General features: G+C 33.0%; 1 non-coding gene across 1 annotated transcript; it reads right to left on the reverse strand.

Annotated features, from left to right (window-relative positions):
* Positions 1-4,451: 4,451 nt before the first annotated feature.
* LOC144224683 (U6 spliceosomal RNA) lies at positions 4,452-4,556 on the reverse strand. The gene has a single exon (XR_013333109.1). It is a non-coding gene; the product is annotated as a U6 spliceosomal RNA (small nuclear RNA).
* Positions 4,557-10,695: the final 6,139 nt, after the last annotated feature.

A 10,695-nucleotide genomic window follows, 5' to 3' on the forward strand; every position in this document is an offset into this window, starting at 1 on the left:
CTTTCTTCCTTTCTTTCTTTCTTCCTTCCTTTCTTTCTTTCTTTCTTTCTTTCTTTCTTTCTTTCCCCCTTCCCTTCCCTTCCCTTCCCTTTCTTTTCCTTTCCTTTCTTTCTTTTCTCTTTCAGTGTGTGTGATGCAACATATGCTTACCAGTTTTGGTGAACATGGCCTCTAGGATGAGACTGCCAGGTTCAATATCTACTTACAACATGTTAGGCGTTGGGCAGAATACCACTGTGTGCATTGTTTGCCTTATTTGACCATGAATAACATCTACTTTACAGAACTAAATAAGATAATTTATACGTAGTCTTTGGCACAGTGTCTCACTCATATTAAGTGCTAAGTATTGGCTATGATCACCGCACACGGTACAGATTCTGGTTTTATATTTTTGTCACCAAGTCTTCATAAAGTTCTGTCTTTGTCTTACATTCCTTATTGTAAATACTATATAAAAACATTCTTCTCCAGTCTTTTCCCAGTGCCCCCAGTTGTTAAACCCTATAAGGCCAGTCCAAGGACTGCTGCCACTTTTCTTTATGCAAACTGCCTTTTGAGCTTCTTTCATTTCATCAGACTTACTCATTACAATGCCACATGTAGGCTCATCATGTATAGATGACTCCCTCCTCCACTGCCATCTCTGTTCCACAGCCACTTAGGACCCTTCAATAGCCTATGTCCCAAAGACTGTTATCTTTGACTCCCACATCTCTCTCTCTCTCTCTCTCTCCCTCCCTCCCTCTTTCCCTCCCTCCCTTTTTGTCTCTCTCTCTTCCACAATGGAAGAACCAATCTATTTCCTAGAGAAACATCCCATAATTCTGATGGCATGAGGGGAAAGGTACACATATGTACATATATTAGTCAAACGATCCTGCCAGATATTACTTGGCCTCAAAACGCTTTTTGAGTTCTGCTGATAAAGCATCCCAACATAACTATAACACAGAGTCAAAGAGGTCGTTTCTCACTTCATTCCTGCTGCTGTTTGAAGGACAGGATGAGTTTTCTTCACTCTTGAATTGTGTATTAACCACTGTATGTTTGTTCAATATGCAATATTTATATGGCTACAGTCTACCTATCCTCTCAGTTATTAGTAAATATGTTAGTTCCTATACATGGAGGTTCTGTAATGATAAATGAACTAACATATGAATGATAATTATACCATTGGAACATAGCAAAAATTCAAAAACTATATAATCATTAAAAGTAGATATTGGTTTTGATTATTGAAGCAGTGGTTTTGTTGTTATGAAAATGAGAAAATTATAGAAACATTTTGCAAATGGAAATTTGTTAGAAAAGCATCCATACTTGACATGTAACCTTATTAGCAGTGAATCATTCAACCTAGGCACCAAAGTGAGATGAAGAAGACACTGAAAGCCACAGTTACATGATATTAACATTCTAGTTAAAATGAATTTTTCTCAAAAGTTGTTTCCACCCTAATATCTAGAGTCTTGGAGATTGGGGGAATTTTAAAATATTTATGGAATGGAAATGACCTCAACAGCCCTCCTCTAATGTTTACTGTGAAAACAAGAGGGCATTTAAGGGGAACTGAGGTCAAAGAAGTGCAAACAGGATCTGACTATAGTCTGCCATATTCTCACAAATTTGTATTTCTTTTTTTATTGTGTTACTGGATCGTTAAATCCTGCTTACTCACTTCTTAAAATTACATTTCCCTTCATTTATCAACAGTGCTTCTTGAAGATGTTGTTAATTGACAAAAACATTTCTGAATATTCTTTCTCTCAAAAGGTTAGTAACCTGCATTAATTCTAGTGAAAATTCACTTTTGCTTCATAAGAAACAATTTCAAGTGTTTCTGATATAATAGTGTATATCTGAAAATTTATAAAATACAGAGTAAAATGTTTCTAATACTTCCTTTTCCCCTCTCAATTACTAAGAAATAAGCTATAGGATCCTTTGAGTACACATATATTAGAGATCACTTCAATCAGACGCGTTCATATCTTCACCACAGTTACTCATGGAACCTCTCTGGAAACTCTTTCCAGAAGACAGAAGCTAAATTATTATTGTTCTAGAAAATCCAAGGGAATATCAGGTGGACTTGATAAAGTGACCTTCACTGTGAATTACATAGATAGGAATAATAATATATATTTGAAATTATACAGGATAAGATGCAAGGTGTGACACTCATTTATTTTCCCTCAGACGCTTCAACACTGAAATAGATAATAGCTATGTAAACTTGGAGTGACTAATATTTACCAAACAACAGCAATTTCCTCATATTGTGAATTTGCATGTATGTATATTACACATAGAGAGAGAAAGGATCTTCCATTCACTCTTCCCATACTCTTACCAAGCTAGATCATTCAGTTTCTGTCAGAGAAATGGTGTTTAGGAGCAGAAATCAGCTTTACACACCCAATGTGAACCCAGGTAAAAATGTCCAAATGGCTGCCTCTGAAAGCTCAAAGGTTCCATGAAGAACAGTGTAGAGAATGCAGTCTCAGGTTTACCCACATTTTGCTGAAGTTTCCTAGAACTTCACCTTAGTGGACATGCTAAAAGCTCCATCTCTCATGAGTCATATAGGGAAACTTTCATTCTTGCCCAAACATAGCTGGGTTCTCAGCATGTGTTTTTATGGTCTGGCTCTTTTTGATTCCAGGAAAGTAGTATTAAATTCATAAAGTGCCATAAAATCTGACTTAAAACAAGAAAATCCACATTCACTGGTCTAAGTGTTTGTTCATCCATTCTTGAAGAAAATCTATCAGTATTTTGAGAAGAAAATCACAATACAATGAAAATGGAATTTCAATCTGCTTCAGGTGGATTAAGAAAGAGCTGAGCTACTAAAGCAATATATATTCAGTTTATAAAAAATTTTGAAATAAAACTTATCTTTTAGCTCCACAAAATTTAATAACTATTAAATATTAAAATATGTAGGAACAAAATCCACCAGTTGAAGCTTGCTTTTAATAATGGTTAAACTTGTGAAACACAAATACAAAGGAAGGTAAGAAGAAAAGATGAAGAATAAAAGAAAAAGAGAAATGAGAATGAAAGGAAGGAAAGTGAAAAAGGAGAAAGAAGAAAATTATACATATTAAAAGAAGAGTATAAATATATATATTTCACTGGACCATAAACACCTTAAAAATTTGAAAGAGTAGAAATCATATAACGTCTCCTCTTAGACCACAATGGAATTAAAATAGAAATCAGTAAAAGAAAGATGTATATTTGGGGAGACCCAAAATATATAGATATTAAACAATATGCTTCTAAAGAAAACATGGGTCAAAGCAGAAATCCTAAGAAAAATTAAAAATGTTTTGAACAAAATGAAAATGAAAACAAAACTATCAAAATTTGCAGGATACAGTGAAATCAGTGTTTAGAGGGAACAATGCATAACAATGAATACATATATTAGAAAAGAAGCAAGACCTAGAATCAATAATCTAAGCTTCCATCTTAGGAAACTAAGGGAAAAAATAAGGACAGATAAAATCCATGGTAAGCAGGAGGAAAAAATAAATTAGAGGAGAAATCCATGAAATTGACAGCAGAAAATCGATGAAGTCAACAAAACTAAAAGCAAGAGGTTGTCTGTCTACAATATCCAATTAGAAAATACAGTAGAAAATATAGTCTATTTCAATAAATGTGAAAATATAAATTTTTCTCTAATAAAGTTATTAAGTACACAAACAATATAATACAACTACAGGCCTTACTAAAATATATAAAATAAAATAATAAAATAAATGGAACTCTCTTGGTGTGGGTACTCAAAAATTAATAAGATGAAGTTCTAAGAACTTTAAAATAAAAAATTGTTTTTATTTAATCATTCTTTAAAATAACATAACATTTTAACTTTTCATCAGGAGACAAAATGATTAATACAACATTTTGAGAAAAAAATAAAAGATATCTTTATTCTCAAATATTTAAATATAATATAAAATTAAATAATGTGAGATGCAGGAAAAATAGTAAAATCAATAGAAACCTCAAAAGCTGACTTAATTATTGATATTAATGTGATATAAAATGAAGATATATTAAATCAGTGGGGAAAGAAAATAATATTAAGCAATCTGGAAATTATTCGTTATCAAAGGTAAAAAGCAGGTGCAGATAATTCTTCTTTTCTTTTAGAGAGAGAGACGACAAGTCGGGGAGAGAAGCAGTTGGAGAGAGAGAGGGACAGGTGGAGAGAGAGAGGGGCAGCGTGAGAGAAAGAGAATCTCAAGCAGGCTACACACTCCATGGGAAGCTCAACACAATGCTTGATCCCATGATCATATCTAAGATCATAACCTGCGCCTAAAGCAAGCGTTGGACACTCAACTGACTGAGCCACCCAGGTACCCCCAGATAATTCTGTTTTTATGAAAAAACAGAGCAAATTTAAGATCACTCTTTTTTTTTTTTTAAATATGGAACACCTTAGGAATTTGTGTGTCATACTGGTATAGGGGCCATGCTAATCTTCTCTGTATAGGATCATTCTTTTCAAAGTTAAATATGATAAATGAAATAATCAAACACAGGAAGAAAATAGAGGTAAATATCAGAATAAGTATTTATTCATCTGAAAAGATAGTAGAGATTGATGGAAATGACTACAGAAAAATAAAGTATTCTATAAGTCAAATGCATCATAAGGAAAATGAGAAGTAAGTAACAAACTGGGAAATATATATAAACAAATTACTAATGCCCTTAATAACAACAGGATATTCAAATAGAAGGGAAAAGGTTAATACACCCAAAATTTAAAAATAGTTAAGGCACTTGAACTGGAGATTCACAAAAAAAGAAATACAAATGACCAATAAACTTAGGAAATTATTGTCAAAGTGCAAATAATCAAAGATGTGAAAATTCAATCATTAATGAGATTTCCCCCATTTTACTATTTTACTAATAATACTAATGAAGATTAATGTGTGTATACATATATAGATACATATACATTATTCCTTGATTGTTAAGGAAATATATTCACTTAAACTGATAGCATGTAACAATTTTTCAATTTCCCTGGAAAATAACTTGGCAATATGAATTGAAAAATCTCAAAAACAGTGTGCGTTTGTTTTGAACCAGTAATAGAAAAATAATCATAGGTGTTCTTACAGTTATGACAATGACGAGTTGCAGCCAATCTAAATGTCCAAAGAGGAAATTGGTAAAAGAAATAGTAGTATAGGTATATGATATACAGACATCAAAAACATTTAACCTAATTATGAATTGTTCATGATGAATTGTTATTTTAAAAGGATAAGCTATAGAATGGTATGTATAACATGCTCCCAATTTAACCAAATTAGCAAAATACACACACACACACACACACGCACACACATAAACATGATAGTGTGTGTGTGCCAAGTGTATAAATGCATACATACAGGAATAATTATTCTGAATTTTAAGATTACAAACAGTTTTAGGTTTTATTTGTTTTTCTGTCAAAATTTTCTACTGTGGGGCGCCTGTGTGGCACCTGTGTGGCTGAGTTGGTTAAGCTGCCGACTTCGATTCAGGTCATGATCTCACCACTGGTGGGTTTTAGCCCCACGTGGGGCTCTGTGCTGACAGCTCAGAGCCTGGAGCCTGCTTCCGGTTCAGTGTCTCCCTCTCCCTCTGCCCCCCCCCCGCTCATGTCTCTCTCTATCTCTCAAAAATAATAAATGTTAAAAAAGTTATTAATAATTTTACTGTGGAAAAAGTTAATTCAGACAATAAAACTTGAATTTTGACTTCAATTAAGTAAAAATAAATTAAATAAATGATTTGGTCTATGATACTGATTAAGGATAAAAAGGTAGCATAATCCAATCAAAAGTATTTGTAAAGAAGAAAACAGCTTAAAACTCTGTGACATGTTGTCTTTAAAAATATAACACATTTAGAATGAAGTGTTAAAGGAATGGCAACTTCAACTAATAGACTTCACATAATGGCTTACAAAACATGACTATGGAGTTTCATACCTTCAAAATGTAATGTTGGCCAAGTTTCAAACTGCTTCAGGTTGGTAAATTGAAAACTCATGAAAGCAATGTGCTGAGGCCCCTGCAAAAAGTATAAACCACTGATTATCGGACAATCGTTACGGAATATATGATTTCCAAACCAGTTCTTGCTGCGCCTATGTTACAGGTATTTCAGATGAAGGTGAAAGAACACATAGACATCTATAAACTCCAGCATAAAAGTGCTGAATAACAACACCAGTATCCATCGCTGCACCTCCCTGAAGGTGGGTGTTTATGAGAAATGTCCAGAGGACAAAAGGAAGGCATTGAATTGGACAACCTCCTGTTGGTAACTTACATCCTGAAACAAGAGATTTGATTACCCTTATCATTATCTCTGCTTGCTGAGCAGAGCTCCCAAAGCTATTAGTGGTCATAAAATTACCCAGCTGTTTTTAAATTCAACCATAGTATTTGACTCAGTGACCTCTTTGGTCAATGAATTTCACAGGTTGACTATACACATTCATAAGGCATTATTTACCTCAATTTGTTCTGAATTTACTGCCTCTTATTTTTATCAAGTATCTCCTTGTCCTCATCTTATTATGGGACAAGGTTAAAAAAAAAAGTGTCCTTTGTAATTTTGAATGCTTCAATCAAGGACTTTTCTAAAATACACCAGATTTTAGAATCTTTTATTAGGAAAATGAAAAATCTAGCTACATTCCATCTAGCCTCTATTAATATTTTATTCTCACCATGACTTCTTATTACTTGGGTGTGAATTCAATTTTAGTTTTACCTCATTATTCTATTTCTTTCATATTATTAACAGCACAAGAGTGACAATCATGAACATCCAGTTTTTTCCAGTAAGAAAATTCAAGTTTTTATGATGTGAAAAGATTAAACTCTTACTGATACTATGATTTTCCTTTAATTGAAGTGTCCATCTTGGTAAAATCAATACATTCAAAAATACTTAAATTTTAAGTTACCAGACCAGACTAGATTAGTATACTCTTCAATAAAGATATTTTTAGCATTACCTTTTTAAAGAAGATTCTTTCTGCTAGATTGTTCTGGAGCCATTTAGATACACCAAAATTAGAAGATTGGGTAAGTTGGTCAACTAGTAACACAAATTCATTGTAATTTATCTGAACAATCATTTGTGTTTTGAGTAGAGAGTTGCTCTCCATAAACTAGGCATATTTCTCACCACAATACTTGTAATTATAAATAATTATGCTATTTATAAAATTAGCTATTTTCAGGTATATAGTCAGGTATGATTTTTTTTTTACACAGTACATTCTTTCACAGTGGAAAATATTTGCAACCCCTGATGTATGTCATTATGTTCCTTCCAGGCTCCCTCATTCATGTAATAAAGACACATGAGACTAACTTACAAATAAAATAAGATGTATGTATTGAAACAATTAAACTGACAGAAGGTAAAGATTTGCTCCTCGCTGTTATTTAGCTTCTCTTAAGGTATGATCCAAGAGAACATTTGCTTGATAAAAATACAAGTTTCTGGGTTTCAGCCTAGACCTGTGGGGGTGGGACAGAGCCAACATTTTAAACTAACTCCTTATCTGTCTTCGTCACAATTATCTGTAGGCCTTTTCCCAGATTTAACTTTCTCCATGGGAAAGCTCTTCCATACTCACAGCTTCAGCTGTAAAGTGGTATCTCCAGCTTGGGGTTCACTTTTGAGTACGAGATGTTACCTTCTGGTTTGTCGCAGAGATATTTCATACTCCGACCAAAGTAATTACTTCCTCCTAAAATCTTGCCTTCATCTAGTTCCATCTACTTTCCTTGAAGTGAATAGCTACATCACTTATTGAAGTGCCCAAATCAGAAACCCTTGATCATCTTTCCCCCTTTCCTTTTCCTTTTAAATTTTTTAGTAAAATGTATTGTCTTATCCTTATTGTTTTTCTTGGATTTTGTGTTTAGAAATGTACTCATCCTTAAGATCGGATATGCCATCCTGACTACATGATGAAGAATGATTGCTGAGTTTTGTGTCAAGGTTAGAGACCCAGGATGACATCATGAAACTGAAAGTGACCCTATTGGGGAAAAAATCCAAGATTTTTTTTAGCAGCAAGTTTACATAATTCAAATCATAATTAATATCAACAGAGGTATAATGAGCACTTATTGAGATTTGAGATTTTGGAAGAAATCCATTCTAAAGAACCCTAGGTATCTATAAATAAAAAAATAAGAAAGTTAAAATTACTTAGAAGTCTATGGTGTCCAATCTGCTTATAATAGTTAAATCTTATACTTCATAATTTCCCATTTATGAAAATCTAGGTTAACATATTTGGGGAAAATTTTTTACATTTCTTTTTCCTTATAGTTAAATTAGAACTAAGTTGCTGTCAGATATATTTTCATAGAAAATAATTGTAATATTCCAAAGCTCAAAATATTCCATTTTGAAAGCTCTCATTTACTCTGCTTTTCTGAAATATAGGTTGAAATGAGACCAAAGAAAAAGTATGCCTTTTTAACATCACAAAGGTCCTTTTCTTCTTCATTCTCAAATGAAGCTTTCTTACTGAAAGTTTTCTTATTGCCAAAATGTCTGTTTCAGAAGAAGGGAGTGATATGTTATTACCTCAATATAAATTTTAATTTTTATTATTGGTAATTTTAGATGAAATTGTTTTCCTAAAACAATACAGAAAGGCAAGTATTCTTATCACTAATTTGGAAGTAACATATAACAATCAATGTGTTGTGAGTGTATAGTAGTTAAGAGTTTACTCTATATCAGATGACTTTATTTTTGTCCTTGTGTGTAGATTTGATGAATACTCTAAAATATGTTATGTAGTTATAATTTAATTATGTAACATTTGATGCTGATGCAGGTTATAAAGTACAATAAAAAGGACATTTATGAGTCTGTCAATATAGTTATAGTAGAGCATCATCATTACTGTGCCCCCAATGGCTGTGTCTCCTTGATCTCATCCTTCTACCTTTCCAACACAGGTAACTCCCTCTTTAAAATTGTAGTTACCATTTCTTTGCTTTTAAAAAAATAGTTTGATGATATATCACTCATCAGTTTTAAAAATTCATTTATGGTTTTCAATGGTAGTATTTATTTTCACTATAGTCTAAGATTCTGCTATGTGATAACTCCACATCTTATTTTTCCATTTTCCTGTTGATAGATGTTTAGGTTGTCTTAAGTTTTTGTGAGTAAGAGTATAATACTATGAATATTGTTGTGATACACATGTGTAAGCGTTCTCTATGGTACAAATCTAGAAGTAGAATTGCTGAGTTGTGGGGAATGAGAATGTTATACTTAAAAGATAATGTCAAATTATTTTCCAAAAGAATTGTACTACTTTAAAACCATGCTAGCAGCATACATTAATTCTCATTAATCTATATGCTTACCAAAACTTGTAAGTTATGATTAAAAAAAATTGTTTTTAACATTTATTCATTTTTGAGAGAGATAGAGTCCGAGTGGGGGAGGGGCAGAGAGAGAGGGAGACACAGACTTCGAAGAAGGCTCCAGTTTCCAAGCTGTCAGCACAGAGCCCAATGCAGAGCTCCAACCCACAAACCTTGAGATCATGACCTAAGCTGAAGTCGGACGCTTTACCGACTGAGCCATCCATGCACCTCTGTAAGTTATAGTTTTTGTGATCTGGCAGGTATAATATTGTAGACCATTGTAGTATTACTTACTAATTCTTTGATTACTAAGGAAAGTGAGCCTGTCTTCATATCTTTATTTACTCTTCGGGTTTTATAATATTGTATATTTATATAACTTGCCCATTTTTACATCAAGTTGTTTATCTTTTTATTGATTTGTAAGAATTCTTGCTATAAGTGGTGCCTGGATAGTTCAGCCAGTTTGTCTGACTCTTGGTTTTGGCTCAGGTCATGATCTCATGGTGGTGAGATAGAGCCCCATGTTAGGCTCTGTATTGAGTGTAGAGCCTGCTTGGGATTTTCTCTCCCCCCTCCCTGTCCTTACCCTGCACACGCTTGCACTCTCTCTCCCTCTCTCTTTCTCAAAATAAATAAATAAACCTTTGAAAAAAGGAAAAATAATTCCTTACATACTCTGTATAATTATTTTTCTCAGTTGTATATATTTCAATATTGAGTTGTATATATTTCAATATTGTCTCCAGTTTACAGCTTGTCAGCTTATCATATGCTTTTTGAAAGATAAAATTTCTTAATTTCAATATATTTAAATGTTTTAATATTTTAAGCTCAGAAAACTTAATATCTTGCTTAAAAATATTCCTTAAGATCATAACTATATTCTCCTATATTTTGAATCTAAAATTACAATGTTTTATTTTCACATTTAAATATCCAACATATCATGGGGCACCTGTGTGCTCAGTCGGTTAAGCATCCAACTTCAGCTAAGGCCATGATCTCACAGTCTCATGAGTTCGAGCCCCACATTGAGTCTGTGCTGACAGCTCAGAGCCTGGAGACTGCTTTGGATTCTGTCTCCCTCTTTCTCTGACCCTCCCTGCTCACGACTTCTCTCTATCTCTCTCTCTCTCTTTCAAAAATAAATAAACATTAAAAAATTTTAAAAAACATAAATATCCAACGTATCATGATCTTATTTCTATACAGTAATTGGCAAGAAGTCCATTATACA

Source organism: Crocuta crocuta, unplaced genomic scaffold (genome assembly GCF_008692635.1).
Source record: "Crocuta crocuta isolate KB4526 unplaced genomic scaffold, BGI_CrCroc_1.0 scaffold92, whole genome shotgun sequence".
In the NCBI taxonomy this organism is placed as follows: domain Eukaryota; kingdom Metazoa; phylum Chordata; class Mammalia; order Carnivora; family Hyaenidae; genus Crocuta; species Crocuta crocuta.